Genomic DNA, 27,421 nt, shown 5'->3' with positions numbered 1-27,421 from the left:
TCGATGGTGCCCTAATGCGCATGCGCACGACGGAGGGAGCTCCGTCGTGCGCATGCGCGAGACCCACATAGCGACAGCCAAGCTGTCGCTATGGGTCTCGCACCAAAGGGGGCGTGCTGACAATGGTGATTGACAGCACGCCCCCTTTGGTGGGCGTGCTGGGGGCGTGGCTGCCCAGACGGAGGCGTTTCCACGGGCACGCCTTCCGTCTGGAGCCGGCCCCTCTGACATCACTAGTGATGTCAGTGGGAGTGCTTTTGGCTCTGATAGAGCCAAAAGCACTCCTGGGCTTGCAGCAGCGAGACCCTACCGCAGGGTCTCGTCGCAAGCCCGATGGTCTTGACCATCGCGACCATCATCATGGACGCTCGCATAAGCTGTGGGTGGGAACCCACAGCTATGCGAGCATCCAAGAGGCCGCTCCATTTTTAGGTAGGAGGGCCCTGATTCAGAGCGAGCGCTCTGGTCAGAGCGTCCGGCTCTGAATCAGGCCCTAAAATCGTTCACTAAAATCGTTGGTTACTAACATCGCTATGTGTGTATGCAGCATAAGGGGTCAATTCAATTAAGTGCGAGTAGGGTCATACGAGCCGTTCTCACAGCAAACTTGCAATGCAAATTACATTTGCAATTCAATTCCAAACTTGCATTGCTTTTCCAGAGCAAATTTGTTTTTATTTTTGTGCGCAACCCTCTGAACAGGTGAAAATGTAGGGAAAACGTTTATTTTAAGGTAAAAATTTCAGGATACAGGGCAGAACCTGTGGTATACCCCTCCCAATGAATAATAAGGAACTTGGAGGGGTTTAAATAGCATAATTTGGCCAATAAAGACAGGTTAATCTCTGTAAAAAGCTCAATAAATGGATTAAATGATGTGGGGACAGGTATGTGGAGGTGTAAATGATGTGGGGACTGGTATGTGGAGGTGTAAATGATGTGGGGACAGGTATGTGGAGGTGTAAATTATGTGGGACAGGTACTATGTGGAGGTGTAAATGATGTGGGGACAGGTACTATGTGGAGGTGTAAATGATGTGGGGACAGGTATGTGGAGGTGTAAATGATGTGGGGACAGGTATGTGGAGGTGTAAATGATGGGGGACAGGTATGTGGAGGTGTAAATGATGTGGGGACAGGTATGTGGAGGTGTAAATGATGTGGGGACAGGTACTATGTGGAGGTGTAAGTGATGTGGGACAGGTGTGTGGAGGTGTAAGTGATGTGGGACAGGTATGTGGAGGTGTAAATGATGTGGGGACAGGTATGTGGAGGTGTAAATGATGTAGGACAGGTATGTGGAGGTGTAAATGATGTGGGGACAGGTATGTGGTGGTGTAAATGATGTGGGGACAGGTATGTGGAGGTGTAAATGATGTGGGGACAGGTACTATGTGGAGGTGTAAGTGATGTGGGACAGGTGTGTGGAGGTGTAAGTGATGTGGGACAGGTATGTGGAGGTGTAAATGATGTGGGGACAGGTATGTGGAGGTGTAAATGATGTAGGACAGGTATGTGGAGGTGTAAATGATGTGGGGACAGGTATGTGGTGGTGTAAATGATGTGGGGACAGGTGTGTGGAGGTGTAAATTATGTGGGGACAGGTATGTGGATGTGTAAATGATGTGGGGACAGGTAGCTATGTGGAGGTGTAAATGATGTAGGACAGGTACGTGGAGGTGTAAATGATATAGGACAGGTATGTGGAGGTGTAAGTGATGTGGGACAGGTATGTGAAGGTGTAAATGATGTGGGACAGGTGTGTGGAGGTGTAAATTATGTGGGGACAGGTATGTGGAGGTGTAAATGAACATTAGAACAAATCAAAGCGCACATCCAAGTCAACCAAAGTAATGCATGTTTTACATCATTGGTTGCTTAATACTAGATTTATATATTCCTGGTGACTTTGGAACATCCCCTGAGCTAGTCTAAGTGATGAACATGTCAGGACCATTTTGTTAAAGACACATTACCTTAGTGCAGTGGTTTTGCAAACTCGGTTCTCAGGACTCCAAACAGTTCACGTTTTGCAGGTCACCTAGCAGGTGCACAGGTGTATACATGGGATCAGTATGATTGACCGCCGGACTTCGGTCTGGCGGTTCAAATCCTGACGCTGGAAGACCGGCAATGAAGATCCCGACAAGGTAAGTAAATTAACTATTTCTAACCCTCTCCCCACCCTCCTTTAGGGGTGCCTAACCCTAACCTCCCATGTCCCCGCGGCCTAAACCTAACCCTCCCTTCCCCTAGCCTAACCCTAAGTCCCCCCTGAGAGCCCCTTACCTAATAATGATAGGCATCAGAATTTCGACGTCTATCATTAGACCCCTGTCTGGATTTGACAGTCGGCTTCCTGACTACATCCCGTATTCATTACTCACTGACACGTTTTAAAAGATCCACAGGTGGAGCTAATTAATTCACTTGTGATTCTGTGAGGAGACCTGGAAAACATGCTCTGTTTGGGGTCCTGAGGACCGAGTTTGAGAACCTGTGCCCTAGTGCAGTGGCGTACCTCACCGCAGTGACACCCGGTGCCATGCCTCCGGCGCCATCAAACAGGGGCGTGATGCCACTGCCTTAATGTGATCCACAATAAACCTGGGATGCTTCGTTCTACAATAAACTTTTCCACGGCGTTCCAAAAGGCTTAGGAAATCTTGGATTGTCACCTAACTATCTCTTTACACTGCACTTTTCTTACTATGGTGGTGCCCTGGGGCGGTTTGGCTGGGCCAGTTTTGGGGGGTCCTGCGCTCTGGATTTGAACCCTAGTATGTTAGGGACCTACCCAAAGAGGTTACCTGGATATGGTGGGTAGGCCCATAACCTTGGCCATGATTATGCTAAAAACCTCTATTGATTGCAAAATTTTATTGCATTTATATATATTATTAATAATTTGGAGTTGTGCACCTGAGATTTGTCTGTTTCTGTGCCTGCAATTAGTCTCATCAGGTAGCACCTCCCATTATATATATATATATATATATATATATATATATATATATATATGTCAGGTTGTGCAGTCCAGAAATCTTTCCCATATACGCTATTTAGCAGCTATTGAGCCCATTTAAAAACACCAAATACCATCAGCAGGGCAAATCGGGGGTAACCATAGCTAACCCCCATGTCAGAGCATCTTTTAGGGGGTGTCAGGCTGATTTCCCCAAATCTGACATGACTTTCCACTTGATTAAGTTTCGCCGCGTCCCGTTTTTGCGTACTTTCAAGTTGAATACGGGGATACGCGCGCGATACTTTTCCGTTTGCAAAACAGGCGAAGTATGCGAAAAGTCCGTGAGGCAGAAAAGTAGCGTGGGTCCGCTCAAATTGAATACGGCTCATAGCCTTTTTTTTTTTTTTTTATTTACATTAGTAATCTTATTTTCTTCTTCAGGGTCCATAGGGCTCCACAGGGAGACATTGGGGTGTAGGTGGGACTTGGAGGACCGGACACCAACGGCAAAGCTTTTTCAATCCCAGGATGCTCTGCTCCTTCCCCCCCCCTATACCCCGACCACAGCTTGAGATCACTTCAGTTTCGCTGGTGTCTGGCAGGAGCTGGAGCACCATTATAACAGCGCTGCATTAAGCAGGCCAAGCTTTTATTTTCTGATTTAATTTATTTAAAACATTTTTTTTACTGTAATGGGCAAGCAGCACTAGACTGTCTGTGCTGCTTCCCCATCACCGCTCCGCGGTGCCATGACTCCAAGCTAGGTACTCCCGATGGGGCTTCGAGGGGGACTAGCTAGCAGACTCCTCGGACCCCAGACTGCAGCCCGTAATTCAGGGGACAGCTAAGGCGGAACCCCATTCACAGGGACCAGCATTGTTGCGCGTTCTTGCCTCTGGTCTGAGCATCAGCAACCTAAACTTTATTTTAATGGTGATCCAGCTCCTGCTGGACACCAACGAAAACTGAATTGCCTCCGGCTGTGGGCTATGGGGGGTGGACCGGAGCATCCTGGGACAGAAAATCTTTAGCTGTTGGTGCCCAGTCCTCCTAACCACCACCTATACCCCATTGTCTCCCCTGTGGAGCCCTATGATTTACAAGATACTTCTGCATCCTTGATGCCAAAAGTTCAGGAATCCTGCATGGTACGGACATGATCGTGTACACCAGCACGTCTTATGGGCAGTGGCAGACTGGGTGGAGGTTGAATAGGCCCCAAGGGCAATGAATGGTAGTTCTACATCAGTGATTCTCAAACTCTGTCCTCAGGACCCCACACAGTTCACGTTTGGAGGTCACCAGCAGGCAGAGGAGTAGCGTGTAGCAAGGGCGCCCGGAGCACGTGCGTGCTATGGCGCCCCCCCCTCAAGTGTTGCAGGGAGGAGGCAGGTCCATATGGGATTAATGTTAAGAGAAGAAAAAAATAAAGATTACCAGCAGCATCAAAGTGGGGCATGGAGGGCTAAATATATTCCTCCTTCTTCCCCCAGTCTCTCCATCCTCCTGCCCCAGCTTTACAGCCTCCTTTCGTATCACTCCTGTAGTTGTGCCCATATGCAATGCAGGGGGGTAGCTGTTTATTGCAGACGTAAAACAATGAAAAATGCCATTTCATACAGAAATACCCCAGGCTTCTCATGGCAGATACGTCACAACGGCTTGCAACGCCTGATATATATGCACACACACAGGTCCATAAATATTGGGACATTGACCGAATTTTCATATTTTGGCCTCTGTTCACCACCACAATGGCTTTGAAATGAAGCAAACAATATGTGATTTAACTGCAGACTGTCAGATTTAATTTGAGGGTCATTACATCCAAATCAGGTGAACGGTGTAGGAATTACAACGGCTTCTATATGTGCCTCCCACTTTTTAAGGGGCAAAAAGTAATGGGACAAACTAAACAATCCTAAATCTAACTTTCACATTTTAATACTTTGTTGCAAATCCTTTGCAGGCAATTACAGCCTGAAGTCTGGAACGCATAGACATCACCAGACACTGGGTTTCATCCCTGGTGATGCTCTACCAGGTCTCTACTGCAAATGTCTTCAGTTGCTGCTTGTTCTTGGGGCATTTTCCCTTCAGTTTTGTCTTCATCAAGTGAAATGCATGCTCAATCGGATTCAGGTCAGGGGATTGACTTGGCCATTGCATAACATTCCACTTTTTAGCCTTAAAAAACTCTGGTTGCTTTTGCAGTATGCTTCGGGTCATTGTCCATCTGCACTGTGAAGCGCCGTCCAATGAGTTCTGAAGCATTTGACTGAATATGAGAATATAATATTAATAAATACAAGGGAACCAGTTCCATTGGCAGCCATACATGCCCACACCATGACACTACCACCACCATGCTTCACTGATGAGGTGGTATGTTTTGGATCATGAGCAGTTCCTTTCCTTCTCTTCTGTTCCCATCACTCTGGTACAAGTTGATCTTTGTCTCATCTGTCAATAGGATGTTGTTCCAGAACTGTAATGGCTTTTTTAGATGTTGTTTGGCAAACTGTAATCTGGTCTTCCTGTTTTTGTGGCTCACCAATGGTTTGCATCTTGCGGTGAACCCTCTATATTCACTCTTGTGAAGTCTTCTCTTGATTATTGACTTTGACACATATACATCTACCTCCTGGAGAGTGTTCTTGATTTGGCCAACTGTTGTGAAGGGGTTTTTCTTCACCAGGGAAATAATTATTTTGTCATCCACCACAGTTGTTTTCCGTGGCCTTCCGTGTCTTTTGGTGTTGCTGAGCTCTCCGGTGCGTTCTTTCTTTTAAGAATGTTCCAAACAGTTGATTTGGCCACACCTAATGTTTTTGCTATCTCTCTGATGGGTTTGTTTTGATTTTTCAGCCTAATGATGGCTTGCTTCACTGATAGTGACAGCTCTTTGGATCTCATATTGAGAGCTGACAGCAACTGATTCCAAATGCAAATGTCACACCTAGAATCAACTCCAGACCTTTTACCTGCTTAATTGATAATGAAATAACGAGGGAATAGCCCACACCTGTCCATGAAATAGCTTTTGAGTTGATAGTCCCATTACTTTTGGCCCCTTAAAAAGTGGGAGGCACATATTGAAACTGTTGTAATTCCTACACCGTTCACCCGATTTGGATGTAATTACCCTCAAATTAAATCTGAAAGTCTGTAGTTAAAGCACATCTTGTTTGTTTCATTTCAAAACCATTGTGGTGGTGAATAGAGGGCAAAATCTGAAAATTCTGTCAATGTCCCAATATTTATGGACCTGACTGTGTGTGTGTGTGTGTGTGTGTATATATATATATATATATATATATATATATACACACACACACACACTCCTATGTCACATCATGGGTGTAGTGCGAGGTGCAGGGAGTGAGAGAGAGAAGCAGGTAGTTTAAAGGTTGGGTGAGAGAAGCAGGTAGCGTGAGGTGCAGGGGTTGGATGAGAGAAGCAGGTAGCGTGAGGTGCAGGGGTTGGGTGAGAGAAGCAGGTAGCGTGAGGTGCAGGGGTTGGGTGAGAAGCAGGTAGCGTGAGGTGCAGGGGGAGGGTGAGAAGCAGGTAGCGTGATGTGCAGGGGTTGGGTGAGAAGCAGGTAGCGTGAGGTGCAGGGGGAGGGTGAGAGAAGCAGGTAGTTTGAGGGGGAGGGTGAGAGAAGCAGGTAGTTTGAGGGGGAGGGTGAGAGAAGCAGGTAGTTTGAGGGGGAGGGGGAGAGAAGCAGGTAATGTGAGGTACAGAGGGAGGGTGAGAGAAGCAGGTAATGTGAGGTACAGAGGGTGGGTGAGAGAAGCAGGTAGTGTGAGGTGCAGAGGGTATGTGAGAGAAGCAGGTAGTGTGAGGTACAGAGGGTATGTGAGAGAAGCAGGTAGTGTGAGGTACAGAGGGAGGGTGAGAGAAACAGGTAGTGTGAGGTGCAGGGGGAGAGAAGCAGGTAGCGTGAAGTACAGAGGGTATGTGAGAGAAGCAGGTAGTGTGAGGTACAGAGGGTGGGTGAGAGAAGCAGGTAGTGTGAGGTACAGGGGGTGGGTGAGGGAAGCAGTTGGTGTGAGGTGCAGGGTGAGAGAAGCAGGTCGTGTGAGGTGCAGGGGGAGGGTGAGAGAAGCAGGTAGCATGAGGTGCAGGGGTTGGGTGAGAGAAGCAGGTAGCGTGAGGTGCAGGGGTTGGGTGAGAAGCAGGTAGCGTGAGGTGCAGGGGGAGGGTGAGAAGCAGGTAGCGTGAGGTGCAGGGGTTGGGTGAGAAGCAGGTAGCGTGAGGTGCAGGGGAGAGTGAGAGAAGCAGGTAACGTGAGGTGCAGGGGGAGGGTGAGAGAAGCAGGTAGCGTGAGGTGCAGGGGGAGGGTGAGAGAAGCAGGTAGCATGAGGTACAGAGGGTATGTGAGAGAAGCAGGTAGCGTGAAGTACAGAGGGTATGTGAGAGAAGCAGGTAGTGTGAGGTACAGAGGGTGGGTGAGAGAAGCAGGTAGTGTGAGGTACAGGGGGTGGGTGAGGGAAGCAGTTGGTGTGAGGTGCAGGGTGAGAGAAGCAGGTCGTGTGAGGTGCAGGGGGAGGGTGAGAGAAGCAGGTAGCGTGAGGTGCAGGGGTTGGGTGAGAGAAGCAGGTAGCGTGAGGTGCAGGGGTTGGGTGAGAAGCAGGTAGCGTGAGGTGCAGGGGGAGGGTGAGAAGCAGGTAGCGTGAGGTGCAGGGGTTGGGTGAGAAGCAGGTAGCGTGAGGTGCAGGGGAGAGTGAGAGAAGCAGGTAACGTGAGGTGCAGGGGGAGGGTGAGAGAAGCAGGTAGCGTGAGGTGCAGGGGGAGGGTGAGAGAAGCAGGTAGCATGAGGTGCAGGGGGAGGGTGAGAGAAGCAGGTAGCGTGAGGTGCAGGGGGAGGGTGAGAGAAGCAGGTAGCGTGAGGTGCAGCGGGAGGGTGAGAGAAGCAGGTAGTTTGAGGGGGGGTGAGAGAAGCATGGAGTTTGAGGGGGGGTGAGAGAAGCAGGTAGCGTGAGGTGCAGGGGGAGGGTGAGAGAAGCAGGTAGTTTGAGGGGGAGGGTGAGAGAAGCAGGTAGTTTGAGGGGGAGGGTGAGAGAAGCAGATAGTGTGAGGTGCAGGGGGAGGGTGAGAGAAGCAGGTAGTGTGAGGTGCAGGGGGTGGGTGAGAGAAGCAGGTAGTGTGAGGTACAGGGGGTGGGTGAGGGAAGCAGTTGGTGTGAGGTGCAGGGTGAGAGAAGCAGGTCGTGTGAGGTACAGAGGGAGGGTGAGAGAAGCAAGTCGTGTGAGGTACAGGGGGTGGGTGAGGGAAGCAGGTAGTGTGAGATGCAGGGTGAGAGAAGCAGGCCGTGTGAGGTACAGAGGGAGGGTGAGAGAAGCAGGTAGTGTGAGGTACAGGGGGTGGGTGAGGGAAGCAGTTGGTGTGAGGTGCAGGGTGAGAGAAGCAGGCCGTGTGAGGTACAGAGGGAGGGTGAGAGAAGCAAGTCGTGTGAGGTACAGGGGGTGGGTGAGGGAAGCAGGTAGTGTGAGATGCAGGGTGAGAGAAGCAGGCTGTGTGAGGTACAGAGGGAGGGTGAGAGAAGCAGGTAGTGTGAGGTGCAGGGGGAGGGTGAGAGAAGCAGGTAGTGTGAGGTGCAGGGGAGGGTGAGAAGCAGGTAGTGTGAGGTGCAGGGGGAGGGTGAGAGAAGCAGGTAGTGTGAGGTGCAGGGGGAGGGTGAGAGAAGCAGGTAGTGTGAGGTGCAGGGGGAGGGTGAGAGAAGCAGGTAGTGTGAGGTACAGGGGGTGGGTGAGAGAAGCAGGTCATGTGAGGTACAGGGGGAGAGAAGCAGGTCGTGTGAGGTACAGAGGGAGGGTGAGAGAAGCAGGTAGTGTGAGGTACAGGGGGTGGGTGAGAGAAGCAGTTGGTCCTACCTGAGTCCCGACTCCCGTGGCTGCCCTGTCCCTTCACTGCAACTTCTCCCCTTCCGGCTCCTGACTCTGAGTCCTGCTGCTCGGGGCGGAGCTGTGAGGTGTCACTCATGTGCTCCGCAATGGCCCATGGGAGGAGCTGCTACGGATGCTCAGCAGTCCTCCCGCGGCCATTTCACTAGTGAACAAGATTCTGCGCATGCGCAGAAGCTCATTCATGACCGCTGCCTGATTGGAGCTGAGCTCCGATCGTGGTAGCGGCCATTAGATCCGCAGTCGGCCGGCAAGTTCAAAGCGGCCCAGGAGAGGGCCGGCCCAGCGGCGACTCTCCCGCTGTCCCAACCCCGCCCTCCTGCAAACCAGCAGGCACGGCGCCTCCAGACAGTTCGGCACCTGGAGCTTACGCTCCACTGGAACTGCCCTCCCTACGCCCCTGCCAGCGGGTGCACAAGTGTAGCCATTACTCACTGACACATTTGAAAAAATCCACAGGTGGAGCTAATATCTCACTAGTGATTCTATGAGAAGACTTGGAAAATATACACCGTTTGGAGTCCTGAGGACCGAGTTTGAGAACCTGTGTTCTGCAGAATAGCCTGTGCCTCTGCGAACCAGCAGTGCATAAGTGAAGGGGGTGTGACCAACCCACACAACGCAAGACTAGTGCTTAACAACTGCACTTAAGAATAGTGTAACATCTATTACTGGTATATGAAGCAATATATGAGGAGTGTATGGAAGACTTGTGTGACACATGCTCCCCCACCATTTTCTCTCAGTATCCAAGCCCCCTCCACAACCTGCCGTGGTGTCTGGTGGAGGCAGGGTCCCATCGATGTAATCACTGGGCACAGAACACATTATGGAGCAATAGCGTGAGCTGCTGCAGTGTTGCTAACTACAGCACTTTCACATCTCCTTTACTGGACAGAGCTGCAGTGGATTAAGAGCAGTATGAAGCACTAACTATATTGCTCAGTTCATCAAGACTATGACTCCACCATGAGAATTGGAAGAGTTGGCATACTGAGCTGCTCTCTCCTACCTGTTCTTGCAGCTTTGGCTACCTGCTGTTGTTGCTTGGTGGATCGTGGAACATTGGGAATGACCCCCAATCCAAAAAAAAAAAGTGGATGGCCTAACAAAAATTTTCAGTGAGCTCCTAGACAAAGACCCAGACAACATGATTAATTTGGAAAAGGCTCACAGGTCACTTCCCAGAGTGCGAGATTTCTTTAGCCCTGTGTGCAGACCTAGCCATAAATACAGATACTGTTAACATCTCTTCCCAACTTGATGACTGGGTTTAATAAAAAAAAAAAAAAAAAAAAGCCAACCATGTATCCATCTTATTATCTTAAATTAAATCAATTGCCTTAAAGGTCAATGAATCCTTAACAGTTATTCAAATTACAATTCTCTGCTGTTCTGGCCAAAGTTCACAAACTCCTAAAATCTTGGACAGCCTTCAGATTTACCTGGTTGGGGAGAATTATTATTAAAATGAATGTGCTACCCAAGGTCCTGATGATATCCATTGTGGTTCCGCAAAGGGATTGTGGGAAATCGGGGACTAACAGAATTAATACTGCTAGCCATGAGATCTCATATGTAACCCCCAACTTGGTTTATTGACAGACTAGAGCAAAGCAGGCGTTGAGTCTGGGCCATTTGCTTCATGTTGGTAGGATCTGCACTTACTCGGCCCTCCATGAACAACTTTCACTCCCCTCTACGGAGTTCTGAGCCTCGCCATTAATAAATACAGAGGCAACATGCAAATAATTAATCTGACTCTACTGGATCAACAGAGTACTTCATCTGACCTTTCCACACTAATTAGTAGTGGCAAAGTTTTACATTACTGGGGTGCCCCGGACAGTGTTAATGTGCATGCTTGACTTTAGTTTGTATATGCCCTGAGATTGGCTGAGGGATCAGAATTGATCCATTTTCGCAATCCCGATCCCTTTCCAATAGGAAGCAACGGGGTCGGTGTGCTAACTTGATCTGAAGATTACATTACCACTTGCAGTCTTGTTGAATAGTCATTCTCATACTAGTGTATGGGGTCACGTAGCATATCAGGACTGTGCTGTACACAGATAAAATCTCTTCAGCGCTGCAGCAAAGGTGAATGAGCCCCTTAAAACATGCAGAAACCATTCCCACATGTATAATAGGCCCATTCACATTGATGAACAGGCCAGGATCGGTATGAATGACCACCAGACCTATGTCCGGCGGTTCAAATCCCGACGCCGGTAGACCGGCAGCAATGAAGATCCCAGCAGGTAAGTTAACTATACCTAACCTCCCCCCCCCCCCTCTAAACCTCCCTTGGGGTGTCTAACCCCCCCCCCCCCATTTCCCCTAGCCTAACCATCCCAGGGGGTGCCAAACTCCAAGTCCCCCCTGGGAGCCCCTAAACTAACCCTCCCCCCGCGGCTGTCCGTGCCAGGCTTACCTTTGTTCGGTATGCCGGGCGTCGGGATTTCAATGCCTATCATTAGTCCCCTGTCGGGATTGCACAGTTGGGAAGCCGGTGGTCAGCGTTTCGATCGTTGGCTTCCTTACTGCATACCGAACAGGCCCCATGGAAAGATGTAATTTTTCTTCAGATAAACGAAAGCCGTAATCTCCTCCTGCTCCCTCACTACACCTTCAAGACACTCCATTATTTACACACTCATCCTAGAGGACAGATTTGGGCAGAAACCGATTTGAATGGCCAAATATTCTCTCTGTAAAAGCATTGCAGAATGTGTATATATATAACTGGTACTAAATGAAGCGAGCGGGACCAGAGATCTTTTAACCTGATCCCATGATGCAATGAACCCCTCAGTGTTTGAGTTGCGATATAAGACATCCAAATAGTCCCGGTGCCCCAAGAGCTAAAAATCTCTGCAATGATTTTTTTTTTCCCCCCCAATTGCATCAGTGGTTCTTCATATCCAAGGATTACCCCCTCCTTGAATGATTATAAAACCTTTTCAAGACTATCACGGGTGTGGATGAGCCAACAGACCCGGGACATGGCACGAACGTAGCTATATCTGCTATAAAGAGAAAAAAATTAAGATTCACAAAAGTACAACTAAGGCGCTTTTTCCGTTCTACTATAGACCCTCCACCCCTCCCCATAGCCATGGTAGAAAGGTTCAGAAGCATTGATTTTTACAACTCCCTCTCAACAACTGACATATTGCAGGGTTTTACCTTCATCTGGTTAAAACGGTTTAAAATAAAGAAAAACAAACATTCAAAATGAAAGAACAAAACAAAAAAACCCTCGCCATCACACTCAGAGCCAGACACTCGCTTGGACAGAACTCGGATGTTTCCATGACTTAACCGGAGAAGAGATCTCTAGGATTAGAATCGGTGGATGCATGTGAAGCTGATTCAGCGCAGAAGCAGCTTGCCATTTTATTCAAGCTAATTCTACATCAATGGCAACCAATGAAAGCACATGTGACAAATTACTGTCCACTGAGCAAGCTGCACACAAAGCACCCACACAACTGTCATCTCGACAATTCAGCATTTTACACATATAAAGAGCCAAAGATGAAACTCCCCAAACTTGAAAAAAAAAAAAAAAAAAAAGTAAAAATGCAGAAATCAGCACAGAAAGGGAAGACAACCTCCCAGATAAAGACACCGTCCCTGCAGCAGGGGTCAGACATCTTGTGCTGGATCTGTCAGTGGGAAGTGCTATGCTGCTAGTAGGCGCCTCCCCCAGCACATAGTCACACAGTCCCAGGGGATGGTCTCCTTTTGCTGCTCTAGTGTGGGGCAATCCTGCCAAGTCTGCACCACACCTAATCCTTCTTTTGCGTCAGAGCTATGGCCTGTGTTAATCGATGTCGGGAAGGAGGAGACACTTACCTTGCCACTCTCCCTACACCAGGGGTGGGGAACCTTTTTTCTGCCAAGGGCCATTTTGATTTTTAGAAAATCATTCGGGGGCGATACAAAATTATTAACTTAAAATTTGCCTCCTATATTTGGTTAAAAACGTTATATTAATTCACCCTTAATGCGATGGCTGTAAGTAACGGCTTCTCTTTAGTATGTTGCCAGGCAGAGTCTGGAGGGGCCGTCCCTATGGATGTGTGACAGGCAGATTGATAAGGAAGCCCTGGGGTCCTCTCAGTCCTAACCAGCCTGATGACAGCACTGACTGTACACACCCCCTGCTGTGCCACCACTGCCTGTTTGCCCGCGCTGTTAGGGTGAAACCCTGCACTAACCAACTCAATGGCAGCCCTGATTCCCTCCCCTTGTGCGCTGCCTGCCTGTCGCCGCTGATGGGGAGAGAGCCCTGCATGCCACTCAATGACAGCCCTGACCCCCCCCCACCCGTGCTACCTGCAGCCGCTGATAGGGAGAGAGCCCCTGCACTAATCCGCCCAATGACAGCCCTGACACCCTCCCCCCACCGTGCTACCTGCCGCCGCTGATAGCGCAGCGGGGGGAAGGGGTGTGTCAGGGCTGTCACTGGCTACCAGCCGCCAATGACAATCCTGACATCCCCTCGCCCCCGCTGCGCTACCTGCCGCCGATGACAATCCTGACATCCCCGCTCTCCTGCCGCCGCTGATAGGGAGAGAGCCCCTCCCCTAATCCGCCTGATGACAGCCCTGACACCCTCCCCCCCGCTGTGCTACCTGCCGCCGATGACAATCCTGACATCCCCGCTCTCCTGCCGCCGCTGATAGGGAGAGAGCCCCTGCCCTAATCCGCCCGATGACAGCCCTGACACCCTCCCCCCCCGCTGTGCTACCTGCCGCCGCTGATAGCGCAGCGGGGGAAGGGGTGTGTCAGGGCTGTCACTGGCTACCAGCCGCCAATGACAATCCTCCTGACATCCCCTCGGTGCCATGACTCCAAGCTAGGTACTCCCGATGGGACTCCTCGGACCCCAGACTGCAGCCCGTAATTCAGGGGACAGCTAAGGCGGAACCCCATTCACAGGGACCAGCATTGTTGCGCGTTCTTGCCTCTGGTCTGAGCATCAGCAACCTAAACTTTATTTTAATGGTGATCCAGCTCCTGGTGGACACCAACGAAAACTGAATTGCCTCCGGCTGTGGGCTATGGGGGGTGGACCGGAGCATCCTGGGACAGAAAATCTTTAGCTGTTGGTGCCCAGTCCTCCTAACCACCACCTATACCCCATTGTCTCCCCTGTGGAGCCCTATGATTTACAAGATACTTCTGCATCCTTGATGCCAAAAGTTCAGGAATCCTGCATGGTACGGACATGATCGTGTACACCAGCACGTCTTATGGGCAGTGGCAGACTGGGTGGAGGTTGAATAGGCCCCCAGGGCAATGAATGGTAGTTCTACATCAGTGATTCTCAAACTCTGTCCTCAGGACCCCACACAGTTCACGTTTGGAGGTCACCAGCAGGCAGAGGAGTAGCGTGTAGCAAGGGCGCCCGGAGCACGTGCGTGCTATGGCGCCCCCCCTTCAAGTGTTGCAGGGAGGAGGCAGGTCCATATGGGATTAATGTTAAGAGAAGAAAAAAATAAAGATTACCAGCAGCATCAAAGTGGGGCATGGAGGGCTAAATATATTCCTCCTTCTTCCCCCAGTCTCTCCATCCTCCTGCCCCAGCTTTACAGCCTCCTTTCGTATCACTCCTGTAGTTGTGCCCATATGCAATGCAGGGGGGTAGCTGTTTATTGAAGACGTAAAACAATGAAAAATGCCATTTCATACAGAAATACCCCAGGCTTCTCATGGCAGATACGTCACAACGGCTTGCAACGCCTGATATATATGCACACACACACACACAGGTCCATTAATATTGGGACATTGACTGAATTTTCATATTTTGGCCTCTGTTCACCACCACAATGGCTTTGAAATGAAGCAAACAAGATGTGATTTAACTGCAGACTGTCAGATTTAATTTGAGGGTAATTACATCCAAATCAGGTGAACGGTGTAGGAATTACGGCTTCTATATGTGCCTCCCACTTTTTAAGGGGCAAAAAGTAATGGGACAAACTAAACAATCCTAAATCTAACTTTCACATTTTAATACTTTGTTGCAAATCCTTTGCAGGCAATTACAGCCTGAAGTCTGGAACGCATAGAAATCACCAGACACTGGGTTTCATCCCTGGTGATGCTCTACCAGGTCTCTACTGCAAATGTCTTCAGTTGCTGCTTGTTCTTGGGGCATTTTCCCTTCAGTTTTGTCTTCATCAAGTGAAATGCATGCTCAATCGGATTCAGGTCAGGGGATTGACTTGGCCATTGCATAACATTCCACTTTTTAGCCTTAAAAAACTCTGGTTGCTTTTGCAGTATGCTTCGGGTCATTGTCCATCTGCACTGTGAAGCGCCGTCCAATGAGTTCTGAAGCATTTGACTGAATATGAGAATATAATATTAATAAATACAAGGGAACCAGTTCCATTGGCAGCCATACATGCCCACACCATGACACTACCACCACCATGCTTCACTGATGAGGTGGTATGTTTTGGATCATGAGCAGTTCCTTTCCTTCTCTTCTGTTCCCATCACTCTGGTACAAGTTGATCTTTGTCTCATCTGTCAATAGGATGTTGTTCCAGAACTGTAATGGCTTTTTTAGATGTTGTTTGGCAAACTGTAATCTGGTCTTCCTGTTTTTGTGGCTCACCAATGGTTTGCATCTTGCGGTGAACCCTCTATATTCACTCTTGTGAAGTCTTCTCTTGATTATTGACTTTGACACATATACATCTACCTCCTGGAGAGTGTTCTTGATTTGGCCAACTGTTGTGAAGGGGTTTTTCTTCACCAGGGAAATAATTATTTTGTCATCCACCACAGTTGTTTTCCGTGGCCTTCCGTGTCTTTTGGTGTTGCTGAGCTCTCCGGTGCGTTCTTTCTTTTAAGAATGTTCCAAACAGTTGATTTGGCCACACCTAATGTTTTTGCTATCTCTCTGATGGGTTTGTTTTGATTTTTCAGCCTAATGATGGCTTGCTTCACTGATAGTGACAGCTCTTTGGATCTCATATTGAGAGTTGACAGCAACTGATTCCAAATGCAAATGTCACACCTAGAATCAACTCCAGACCTTTTACCTGCTTAATTGATAATGAAATAACGAGGGAATAGCCCACACCTGTCCATGAAATAGCTTTTGAGTTGATAGTCCCATTACTTTTGGCCCCTTAAAAAGTGGGAGGCACATATTGAAACTGTTGTAATTCCTACACCGTTCACCCGATTTGGATGTAATTACCCTCAAATTAAATCTGAAAGTCTGTAGTTAAAGCACATCTTGTTTGTTTCATTTCAAAACCATTGTGGTGGTGAATAGAGGGCAAAATCTGAAAATTCTGTCAATGTCCCAATATTTATGGACCTGACTGTGTGTGTGTGTGTGTGTGTGTGTGTGTGTGTGTGTGTGTGTGTGTGTGTGTGTGTATGTGTATATATATATATATATATATATATATATACATACATACACACACTCCTATGTCACATCATGGGTGTAGTGCGAGGTGCAGGGAGTGAGAGAGAGAAGCAGGTAGTTTAAAGGTTGGGTGAGAGAAGCAGGTAGCGTGAGGTGCAGGGGTTGGGTGAGAGAAGCAGGTAGCGTGAGGTGCAGGGGTTGGGTGAGAAGCAGGTAGCGTGAGGTGCAGGGGGAGGGTGAGAAGCAGGTAGCGTGAGGTGCAGGGGTTGGGTGAGAAGCAGGTAGCGTGAGGTGCAGGGGGAGAGTGAGAGAAGCAGGTAGCGTGAGGTGCAGGGGGAGGGTGAGAGATGCAGGTAGCGTGAGGTGCAGGGGGAGGGTGAGAGAAGCAGGTAGCGTGAGGTGCAGGGGGAGGGTGAGAGAAGCAGGTAGCGTGAGGTGCAGGGGGAGGGTGAGAGAAGCAGGTAGTTTGAGGGGGGGTGAGAGAAGCAGGGAGTTTGAGGGGGGGTGAGAGAAGCAGGTAGCGTGAGGTGCAGGGGGAGGGTGAGAGAAGCAGGTAGTTTGAGGGGGAGGGTGAGAGAAGCAGGTAGTTTGAGGGGGAGGGTGAGAGAAGCAGGTAGTTTGAGGGGGAGGGTGAGAGAAGCAGGTAATGTGAGGTACAGAGGGAGGGTGAGAGAAGCAGGTAGTGTGAGGTGCAGAGGGTATGTGAGAGAAGCAGGTAGTGTGAGGTACAGAGGGTATGTGAGAGAAGCAGGTAGTGTGAGGTACAGAGGGAGGGTGAGAGAAACAGGTAGTGTGAGGTGCAGGGGGAGAGAAGCAGGTAGCGTGAAGTACAGAGGGTATGTGAGAGAAGCAGGTAGTGTGAGGTACAGAGGGTGGGTGAGAGAAGCAGGTAGTGTGAGGTACAGGGGGTGGGTGAGGGAAGCAGTTGGTGTGAGGTGCAGGGTGAGAGAAGCAGGTCGTGTGAGGTACAGAGGGAGGGTGAGAGAAGTAAGTCGTGTGAGGTACAAGGGGTGGGTGAGGGAAGCAGGTAGTGTGAGGTGCAGGGTGAGAGAAGCAGTTCGTGTGAGGTACAGAGGGAGGGTGAGAGAAGCAGGTAGTGTGAGGTGCAGGGGGAGGGTGAGAGAAGCAGGTAGTGTGAGGTGCAGGGGGAGGGTGAGAGAAGCAGATAGTGTGAGGTGCAGGGGGAGGGTGAGAGAAGCAGGTAGTGTGAGGTGCAGGGGGTGGGTGAGAGAAGCAGGTAGTGTGAGGTACAGGGGGTGGGTGAGGGAAGCAGTTGGTGTGAGGTGCAGGGTGAGAGAAGCAGGTCGTGTGAGGTACAGAGGGAGGGTGAGAGAAGCAAGTCGTGTGAGGTACAGGGGGTGGGTGAGGGAAGCAGGTAGTGTGAGATGCAGGGTGAGAGAAGCAGGCCGTGTGAGGTACAGAGGGAGGGTGAGAGAAGCAGGTAGTGTGAGGTACAGGGGGTGGGTGAGGGAAGCAGTTGGTGTGAGGTGCAGGGTGAGAGAAGCAGGCCGTGTGAGGTACAGAGGGAGGGTGAGAGAAGCAAGTCGTGTGAGGTACAGGGGGTGGGTGAGGGAAGCAGGTAGTGTGAGATGCAGGGTGAGAGAAGCAGGCTGTGTGAGGTACAGAGGGAGGGTGAGAGAAGCAGGTAGTGTGAGGTGCAGGGGGAGGGTGAGAGAAGCAGGTAGTGTGAGGTGCAGGGAGGGTGAGAAGCAGGTAGTGTGAGGTGCAGGGGGAGGGTGAGAGAAGCAGGTAGTGTGAGGTGCAGGGGGAGGGTGAGAGAAGCAGGTAGTGTGAGGTGCAGGGGGAGGGTGAGAGAAGCAGGTAGTGTGAGGTACAGGGGGTGGGTGAGAGAAGCAGGTCATGTGAGGTACAGGGGGAGAGAAGCAGGTCGTGTGAGGTACAGAGGGAGGGTGAGAGAAGCAGGTAGTGTGAGGTACAGGGGGTGGGTGAGAGAAGCAGTTGGTCCTACCTGAGTCCCGACTCCCGTGGCTGCCCTGTCCCTTCACTGCAACTTCTCCCCTTCCGGCTCCTGACTCTGAGTCCTGCTGCTCGGGGCGGAGCTGTGAGGTGTCACTCATGTGCTCCGCAATGGCCCATGGGAGGAGCTGCTACGGATGCTCAGCAGTCCTCCCGCGGCCATTTCACTAGTGAACAAGATTCTGCGCATGCGCAGAAGCTCATTCATGACCGCTGCCTGATTGGAGCTGAGCTCCGATCGTGGTAGCGGCCATTAGATCCGCAGTCGGCCGGCAAGTTCAAAGCGGCCCAGGAGAGGGCCGGCCCAGCGGCGACTCTCCCGCTGTCCCAACCCCGCCCTCCTGCAAACCAGCAGGCACGGCGCCTCCAGACAGTTCGGCACCTGGAGCTTACGCTCCACTGGAACTGCCCTCCCTACGCCCCTGCCAGCGGGTGCACAAGTGTAGCCATTACTCACTGACACATTTGAAAAAATCCACAGGTGGAGCTAATATCTCACTAGTGATTCTATGAGAAGACTTGGAAAATATACACCGTTTGGAGTCCTGAGGACCGAGTTTGAGAACCTGTGTTCTGCAGAATAGCCTGTGCCTCTGCGAACCAGCAGTGCATAAGTGAGGGGGTGTGACCAACCCACACACGCAAGACTAGTGCTTAACAACTGCACTTAAGAATAGTGTAACATCTATTACTGGTATATGAAGCAATATATGAGGAGTGTATGGAAGACTTGTGTGACACATGCTCCCCCACCATTTCTCTCAGTATCCAAGCCCCCTCCACAACCTGCCGTGGTGTCTGGTGGAGGCAGGGTCCCATCGATGTAATCACTGGGCACAGAACACATTATGGAGCAATAGCGTGAGCTGCTGCAGTGTTGCTAACTACAGCACTTTCACATCTCCTTTACTGGACAGAGCTGCAGTGGATTAAGAGCAGTATGAAGCACTAACTATATTGCTCAGTTCATCAAGACTATGACTCCACCATGAGAATTGGAAGAGTTGGCATACTGAGCTGCTCTCTCCTACCTGTTCTTGCAGCTTTGGCTACCTGCTGTTGTTGCTTGGTGGATCGTGGAACATTGGGAATGACCCCCAATCCCAAAAAAAAAAGTGGATGGCCTAACAAAAATTTTCAGTGAGCTCCTAGACAAAGACCCAGACAACATGATTAATTTGGAAAAGGCTCACAGGTCACTTCCCAGAGTGCGAGATTTCTTTAGACCCTGTGTGCAGACCTAGCCATAAATACAGATACTGTTAACATCTCTTCCCAACTTGATGACTGGGTTTAATAAAAAAAAAAAAAAAAAAGCCAACCATGTATCCATCTTATTAATCTAATCTAAATTAAATCAATTGCCTTAAAGGTCAATGAATCCTTAACAGTTATTCAAATTACAATTCTCTGCTGTTCTGGCCAAAGTTCACAAACTCCTAAAATCTTGGACAGCCTTCAGATTTACCTGGTTGGGGAGAATTATTATTAAAATGAATGTGCTACCCAAGGTCCTGATGATATCCATTGTGGTTCCGCAAAGGGATTGTGGGAAATCGGGGACTAACAGAATTAATACTGCTAGCCATGAGATCTCATATGTAACCCCCAACTTGGTTTATTGACAGACTAGAGCAAAGCAGGCGTTGAGTCTGGGCCATTTGCTTCATGTTGGTAGGATCTGCACTTACTCGGCCCTACCATGAACAACTTTCACTCCCCTCTACGGAGTTCTGAGCCTCGCCATTAATAAATACAGAGGCAACATGCAAATAATTAATCTGACTCTACTGGATCAACAGAGTACTTCATCTGACCTTTCCACACTAATTAGTAGTGGCAAAGTTTTACATTACTGGGGTGCCCCGGACAGTGTTAATGTGCATGCTTGACTTTAGTTTGTATATGCCCTGAGATTGGCTGAGGGATCAGAATTGATCCATTTTCGCAATCCCGATCCCTTTCCAATAGGAAGCAACGGGGTCGGTGTGCTAACTTGATCTGAAGATTACATTACCACTTGCAGTCTTGTTGAATAGTCATTCTCATACTAGTGTATGGGGTCACGTAGCATATCAGGACTGTGCTGTACACAGATAAAATCTCTTCAGCGCTGCAGCAAAGGTGAATGAGCCCCTTAAAACATGCAGAAACCATTCCCACATGTATAATAGGCCCATTCACATTGATGAACAGGCCAGGATCGGTATGAATGACCACCAGACCTATGTCCGGCGGTTCAAATCCCGACGCCGGTAGACCGGCAGCAATGAAGATCCCAGCAGGTAAGTTAACTATACCTAACCTCCCCCCCCCCCTCTAAACCTCCCTTGGGGTGTCTAACCCCCCCCCCCCCCCCCCCATTTCCCTAGCCTAACCATCCCAGGGGGTGCCAAACTCCAAGTCCCCCCTGGGAGCCCCTAAACTAACCCTCCCCCCGCGGCTGTCCGTGCCAGGCTTACCTTTGTTCGGTATGCCGGGCGTCGGGATTTCAATGCCTATCATTAGTCCCCCTGTCGGGATTGCACAGTTGGGAAGCCGGTGGTCAGCGTTTCGATCGTTGGCTTCCTTACTGCATACCGAACAGGCCCCATGGAAAGATGTAATTTTTCTTCAGATAAACGAAAGCCGTAATCTCCTCCTGCTCCCTCACTACACCTTCAAGACACTCCATTATTTACACACTCATCCTAGAGGACAGATTTGGGCAGAAACCGATTTGAATGGCCAAATATTCTCTCTGTAAAAGCATTGCAGAATGTGTATATATATAACTGGTACTAAATGAAGCGAGCGGGACCAGAGATCTTTTAACCTGATCCCATGATGCAATGAACCCCTCAGTGTTTGAGTTGCGATATAAGACATCCAAATAGTCCCGGTGCCCCAAGAGCTAAAAATCTCTGCAATGATTTTTTTTTTCCCCCCCCAATTGCATCAGTGGTTCTTCATATCCAAGGATTACCCCCCTCCTTGAATGATTATAAAACCTTTTCAAGACTATCACGGGTGTGGATGAGCCAACAGACCCGGGACATGGCACGAACGTAGCTATATCTGCTATAAAAGAGAAAAAAATTAAGACTTCACAAAAGTACAACTAAGGCGCTTTTTCCGTTCTACTATAGACCCTCCACCCCTCCCCATAGCCATGGTAGAAAGGTTCAGAAGCATTGATTTTTACAACTCCCTCTCAACAACTGACATATTGCAGGTTTTACCTTCATCTGGTTAAAACGGTTTAAAATAAAGAAAAACAAACATTCAAAATGAAAGAACAAAACAAAAAAACCCTCGCCATCACACTCAGAGCCAGACACTCGCTTGGACAGAACTCGGATGTTTCCATGACTTAACCGGAGAAGAGATCTCTAGGATTAGAATCTGTGGATGCATGTGAAGCTGATTCAGCGCAGAAGCAGCTTGCCATTTTATTCAAGCTAATTCTACATCAATGGCAACCAATGAAAGCACATGTGACAAATTACTGTCCACTGAGCAAGCTGCACACAAAGCACCCACACAACTGTCATCTCGACAATTCAGCATTTTACACATATAAAGAGCCAAAGATGAAACTCCCCAAACTTGAAAAAAAAAAAAAAAAAAAAGTAAAAATGCAGAAATCAGCACAGAAAGGGAAGACAACCTCCCAGATAAAGACACCGTCCCTGCAGCAGGGGTCAGACATCTTGTGCTGGATCTGTCAGTGGGAAGTGCTATGCTGCTAGTAGGCGCCTCCCCCAGCACATAGTCACACAGTCCCAGGGGATGGTCTCCTTTTGCTGCTCTAGTGTGGGGCAATCCTGCCAAGTCTGCACCACACCTAATCCTTCTTTTGCGTCAGAGCTATGGCCTGTGTTAATCGATGTCGGGAAGGAGGAGACACTTACCTTGCCACTCTCCCTACACCAGGGGTGGGGAACCTTTTTTCTGCCAAGGGCCATTTTGATTTTTAGAAAATCATTCGGGGGCGATACAAAATTATTAACTTAAAATTTGCCTCCTATGTTAAAAACGTTATATTAATTCACCCTTAATGCGATGGCTGTAAGTAACGGCTTCTCTTTAGTATGTTGCCAGGCAGAGTCTGGAGGGGCCGTCCCTATGGATGTGTGACAGGCAGATTGATAAGGAAGCCCTGGGGTCCTCTCAGTCCTAACCAGCCTGATGTACACACCCCCTGCTGTGCCACCACTGCCTGTTTGCCCGCGCTGTTAGGGTGAAGCCCTGATTCCCTCCCCTTGTGCGCTGCCTGCCTGTCGCCGCTGATGGGGAGAGAGCCCTGCATGCCACTCAATGACAGCCCTGACCCCCACCCCCCCGTGCTACCTGCAGCCGCTGATAAGGAGAGAGCCCCTGCACTAATCCGCTCGATGACAGCCGACACCCTCCCCCCACCGTGCTACCTGCCGCCGCTGATAGCGCAGCGGGGGAAGGGGTGTGTCAGGGCTGTCACTGGCTACCAGCCGCCAATGACAATCCTCCTGACATCCCCTCGCCCCCGCTGCGTTAACTGCCACCGCTGACAGCCGCTACACTACGCTGATTCTACTGCTGCCGCCGACGGCCGGATGATTTCACCGTACCCCTGCCCTACACACGATACTACCTGTGCCACCTCATGGTAGGAAGCTCTGGGGCTGGAACCTCCCTACCTATTCCTTCTCTCAGCCAGTGCAGTGCACCTCCCCATCCCACAAAAAAGTCCACACATTAATTCATTCATATAAAGGACATTAGGTCGCACTCTGTCTCTAGTGTCCAGCAAGGCAGAGATTTGGAGGAGTGAATTAATTATATATATATATATATATATATATATATATATATATATATATAGCAGGTTCTTCTTTTTCCATTTCTTTATATTTGTTTTGGGTACCAAAACCCTGCTACTATTTTGGAGCTGCCACTTATTGTTTGAGGTGTGTCACATTTAAAGAAAAAATATTCTATTTTTTTTTTAGCACGTTATACAATAAAAAAATGTTTTTTGGAGTGTTATACCACAATCAGTGTGTCTCTATATTCCCTACACAGTATATGTGTGTGTGAGTGTGTATTTTATATATATATATATAGATTACACATACACCTAACACTTCGATCTCTCCCACTATATTACTTCCAGGCATTACCTATTTTGCCCAGTGTGATCCGATGTAGCGCCTGACACTGCTGCCTCAACTGGAACCTTTATGGGTAGGATGAATATTCCTGCAGCTGTTAACCCAAAATGGCTGCCATGGTCTCCTCTGCTTGTCATGCAAATCCAAAGCTCCTATGAAAATGTAAACCTCCGTATCATGTGTGCTTTACCATCTGTTAAGCACCTTGAGTCCTATTTGAGAAAGAGCGCTATATCCAAATAAAATATATATATATATATTTATATATATCTCTCCTTGTCTAATTTATTACATAACACCATCAGCCACCATGTAAAGTTTAGTGTGGATACAAAATCTTAATTCCTTTCACTTGAAGGAACCTATTTAAATATGTCTTATGAAAGATATACTATATATTGAAGGATTAGTCTTATTAAAGGCAAATGCTTATTCTGCTATTCAAGCGTTTATAGTGAAAGGATTAATGGCAGGTTAAAAACTTTAAATGTCTACACCAAGAAAACCGAGACTGTATACAATGGAAATCGGTATTTTGTTTTGTAGGTCATTGTATTCCAGTAGAGTCGGATCTCTAGAAGGGTTGGCTTAAAAATGACGGCTATAAAGCCAAATGCATAATTAGCAAGTCAAGGATCTACAAATTATTTATATATATTTATATATTATATATATATATATATATATATATATATATATATATTTATTTTTTTCTATTATAAAGAAAATGAAACTTAAATGACCACTTAACTCAAAAACTAAAGTATTTTACCTTCTCGTGGTATAGACCCAATCAATAACTTATTACAGAAGTATCACTTAAAATGGCAATGCTGTGTAAACCATTAACAGAAATATAAAAAACATTTGTGGAAGAGATCTGCTCTAGTCCAAAGCTTCTTCCAATAATGCTGTATTTAGCCCCAGTGCTGTCTGCTTCCATTTGCTCTACATAATCATTAAAAGAGATAGTCAAAATCGTATAGTTTAGTTTCTAGTTAGTCACCAAAGGACAACCAAAACTATTAACATCTGTGCAAAACTCAGACCTACCCTCTAAATAAGGGGAGCTTGTATTGAAAGGCATTTTACAGGGGTGTCAGTGTCTATTAAATTAAGTCATCTACAGTATGTTTAATGAACTTTGAAGTGAAAAAAGGTATGGATGGAACAAAACTCTAGCCAATAAAATCATTTACAGCACTAGACCAACCTTTATCCAATCATGTCATAATCTAATAGTTTTCTATACTCCGAACTTAAAGGTCCTATTTATGATGATGTTGTTGCAATATTCTATAAATAATGTGAACATATTGAGGCTTTTTAAATTGTATAACAAATGACAATACAAGAAAATGGGGCATTATCTACTATGGTGGCAGTCACTTTTCTGCAATTCCAGATAAGATTTAAAAGGGCAATAATATTAATTGCAAAACACTCCCAATTGTGCACTCCCTATACCCCACCTCCGAGCCAGAGGCACCTCAGTTCGTGACAAGCCAAAGGCCAGGGGAGGAGAAGAGAGAAGACTGGTACACACAATAATCTCACTCACGTAGGAGATGTGAAACCGGTAACCAGAACCATAGCCCAAATGAAGCCAAGTGCGTCACGGCGGGTGCCTTGTGGACCCTATGGACTTCGAATAAAGAGTTAAAGGTAGGTTTTACCAGAACAAATTTTTTTCTTCAGGGTACATAGGGCTCCACCAGGAGACCTTGGGGACGTCCCAAAGCAGTCATTTAAGGGTGGGGATGCTCCTGAGCTGAGAGGAGAATCTGGCACACAAATGAAGCATCCTGAGGCAAATGTATCAAAAGCATAAAACATCAGAAATGTATGGGCAGAGGACGTGACCGCCTTACAAAGCTGTTCAGCTGAGGCGCCACGGCGAGCTGCTCACGAAGGGCCCACAGAGCAAGTAGAGTGAGCAGTAACAGTAGCCGGTACAGGAAGGCCTGCCTGCTTGTAAGCCTGTGAGATAGTCATGTGAAGCCATCTAGCCAATGTCTGTTGGTTGGCAGGCCATCCCCTCTTGTTAAATCCATAGAACACAAATAAGGAGTCTGATCTCCAAAGGGAACTGGTACGGTCCATGTATATCCGGAGGGCATAGACCACATCCAAAAAGGAATTACCTGTCGATAGGTCTGGTGATTGAAAGGCCAGGACTACAATTTCCTCATTAATGTGGAAACTAGTAACTACTTTACCAGGGCGAGTCCGAAGCACAGCCCTGTCCTGATGGAATATCAAAAACGGGGAGCGTCTTCGCTGTGAGCCACTTGAGTTCCACAAAATCCAGGGGTTCAAACGGAAGACCCTGGAGGGCACGAAGCACTACAGTCAAATTCCATGGAACCACAAAGGGAGGTTGTATATGGAGGACACCCTGGAGGAAGGTGTGGACATCCGGAAGTGGAGCAAGTCTACGCTAGATCCAAATGAATAGAGCAGAGACATGCACTTTCAGTGAGGCCAGGCGGAGTCCAAGGTCCAATCCAGCTTGAAGGAAGGCCTGGACTCTGGAAATCCTAAACACTCGGGGGTCGTAGCTTCTGGTACAACACCATTAGAAATATGTATGCCACACTCTGTGGTAGTTCCAAGCAGAGGCTGGCTTACGCACGCTGAGCATAGTTTTGGACTACAGAGCTAGAGAATCCTTTGGACCTCAGGAGGGATGTCTCAAGAGCCACGCCGTCAAAGCCAGAAGACCCAGGTCCGGGTAAAGGAGAGGATCCCGAGAAAACAGGTCCGGTCGTTTGGGCAGCAGAAACGGAGTGACTCCGAAGTTCTGAGTACCAATGACGTCTGGGCCAAGCTGCAGCCACCAGTAGGACAGTGCCTCTGTCTTGATTGAACTTCGGAAGAAGGGAGACTGGAGGGAATAGGTACGGAAACTGGAAGGTCCACTTCACTGAATGTGTCTACAAAGGTTGCCTCGGCATCTCTTGTTCTGGACCTGTATACTGGCAGTTTGTGATTGTGTCGGGAGGCCATGAGGTCCACCTCTGGGAGGCCCCATCTGCTCACTAGGAGTTGAAAAACCTCTTGGTGAAGAGACCATTCCCCAGGATGCATGTCTTGACGGCTGAGGAAGTCTGCTTCCCAATTGAGAACTCCTGGAATGAAAACTGCAGAGATGGCCGGGAGGTGACCCTCGGGCCATGTCAGAATGCGTGCCACTTCTGTCATTGCTGCCGGACTTCAAGTGCCTCCTTGATGGTTGATGTAAGCCACTGTTGTGGCATTGTCAGACTGTACCTGTACAGGTTTTCTGTGAAGTATGTTCTGGGCCAGTGTGAGGGCTCTGTAGACAGCTCGAAGTTCCAATATGTTGATTGGCAGGGTTAATATGACCGATGTCCAGTGACCCTGAAAAGGAGGGTGGACCGGTCACTGCGCCCCAGCCCCAGAGACTGGCATCCGTTGTTAGGAGTACCCAGTCCGGGATCCAAAAGGGGAGACCCTTGGTTAGATGAGATGTCTGTAGCCATCAAGAGAGGGACAGACGCACCTCCGGAGAGAGTACCATTGTCTGAGCTTTAATCCAATGGGGGTAAACCGTTCCCACCTGGAGAGGCCTGTCCAGTCAAGCTGAGGCTTATCCTCGGATTTTGAAGCAGGGCGTCTGGTGGTCCAGGCCTACTTGGTCCTGGGCTTGGCTGCCCTAGTGGAAGCCGGCTGACTAGGAAAGGACTGACCTTTAGGTTTTCCTTGAGTACGAATGGACCTAAAAGATGTAGTCTGAGGCTTTGCAGTAGTAGTTGCTGAAGGCAGAAATGCAGTTTTTAATGCCGCCATCGTGGTTACAATCTTGTCAAGGTCTGGGCCAAACAAGATCTCCCGACTGTAGGGTATCACTTCTAGGCCTTTTTTGCCCGCGTCTGCCTTCCATGAGCGTAGCCACAGGGTACGGTGGGTAGACACTGTCGTGGCAGAGAGTCTGGAGATTAGAAAACTGAAATCCAAAGACGTGTGAACGACAAAAGACATCTGATCCCTAGAAGCATCTGGGGGA

The sequence above is a fragment of the Taudactylus pleione genome, unplaced genomic scaffold (genome assembly GCF_031769625.1).
Source record: "Taudactylus pleione unplaced genomic scaffold, aTauple2 ptg000656l, whole genome shotgun sequence".
NCBI classification, from domain to species: domain Eukaryota; kingdom Metazoa; phylum Chordata; class Amphibia; order Anura; family Myobatrachidae; genus Taudactylus; species Taudactylus pleione.
This window is presented reverse-complemented; position numbering follows the sequence as displayed.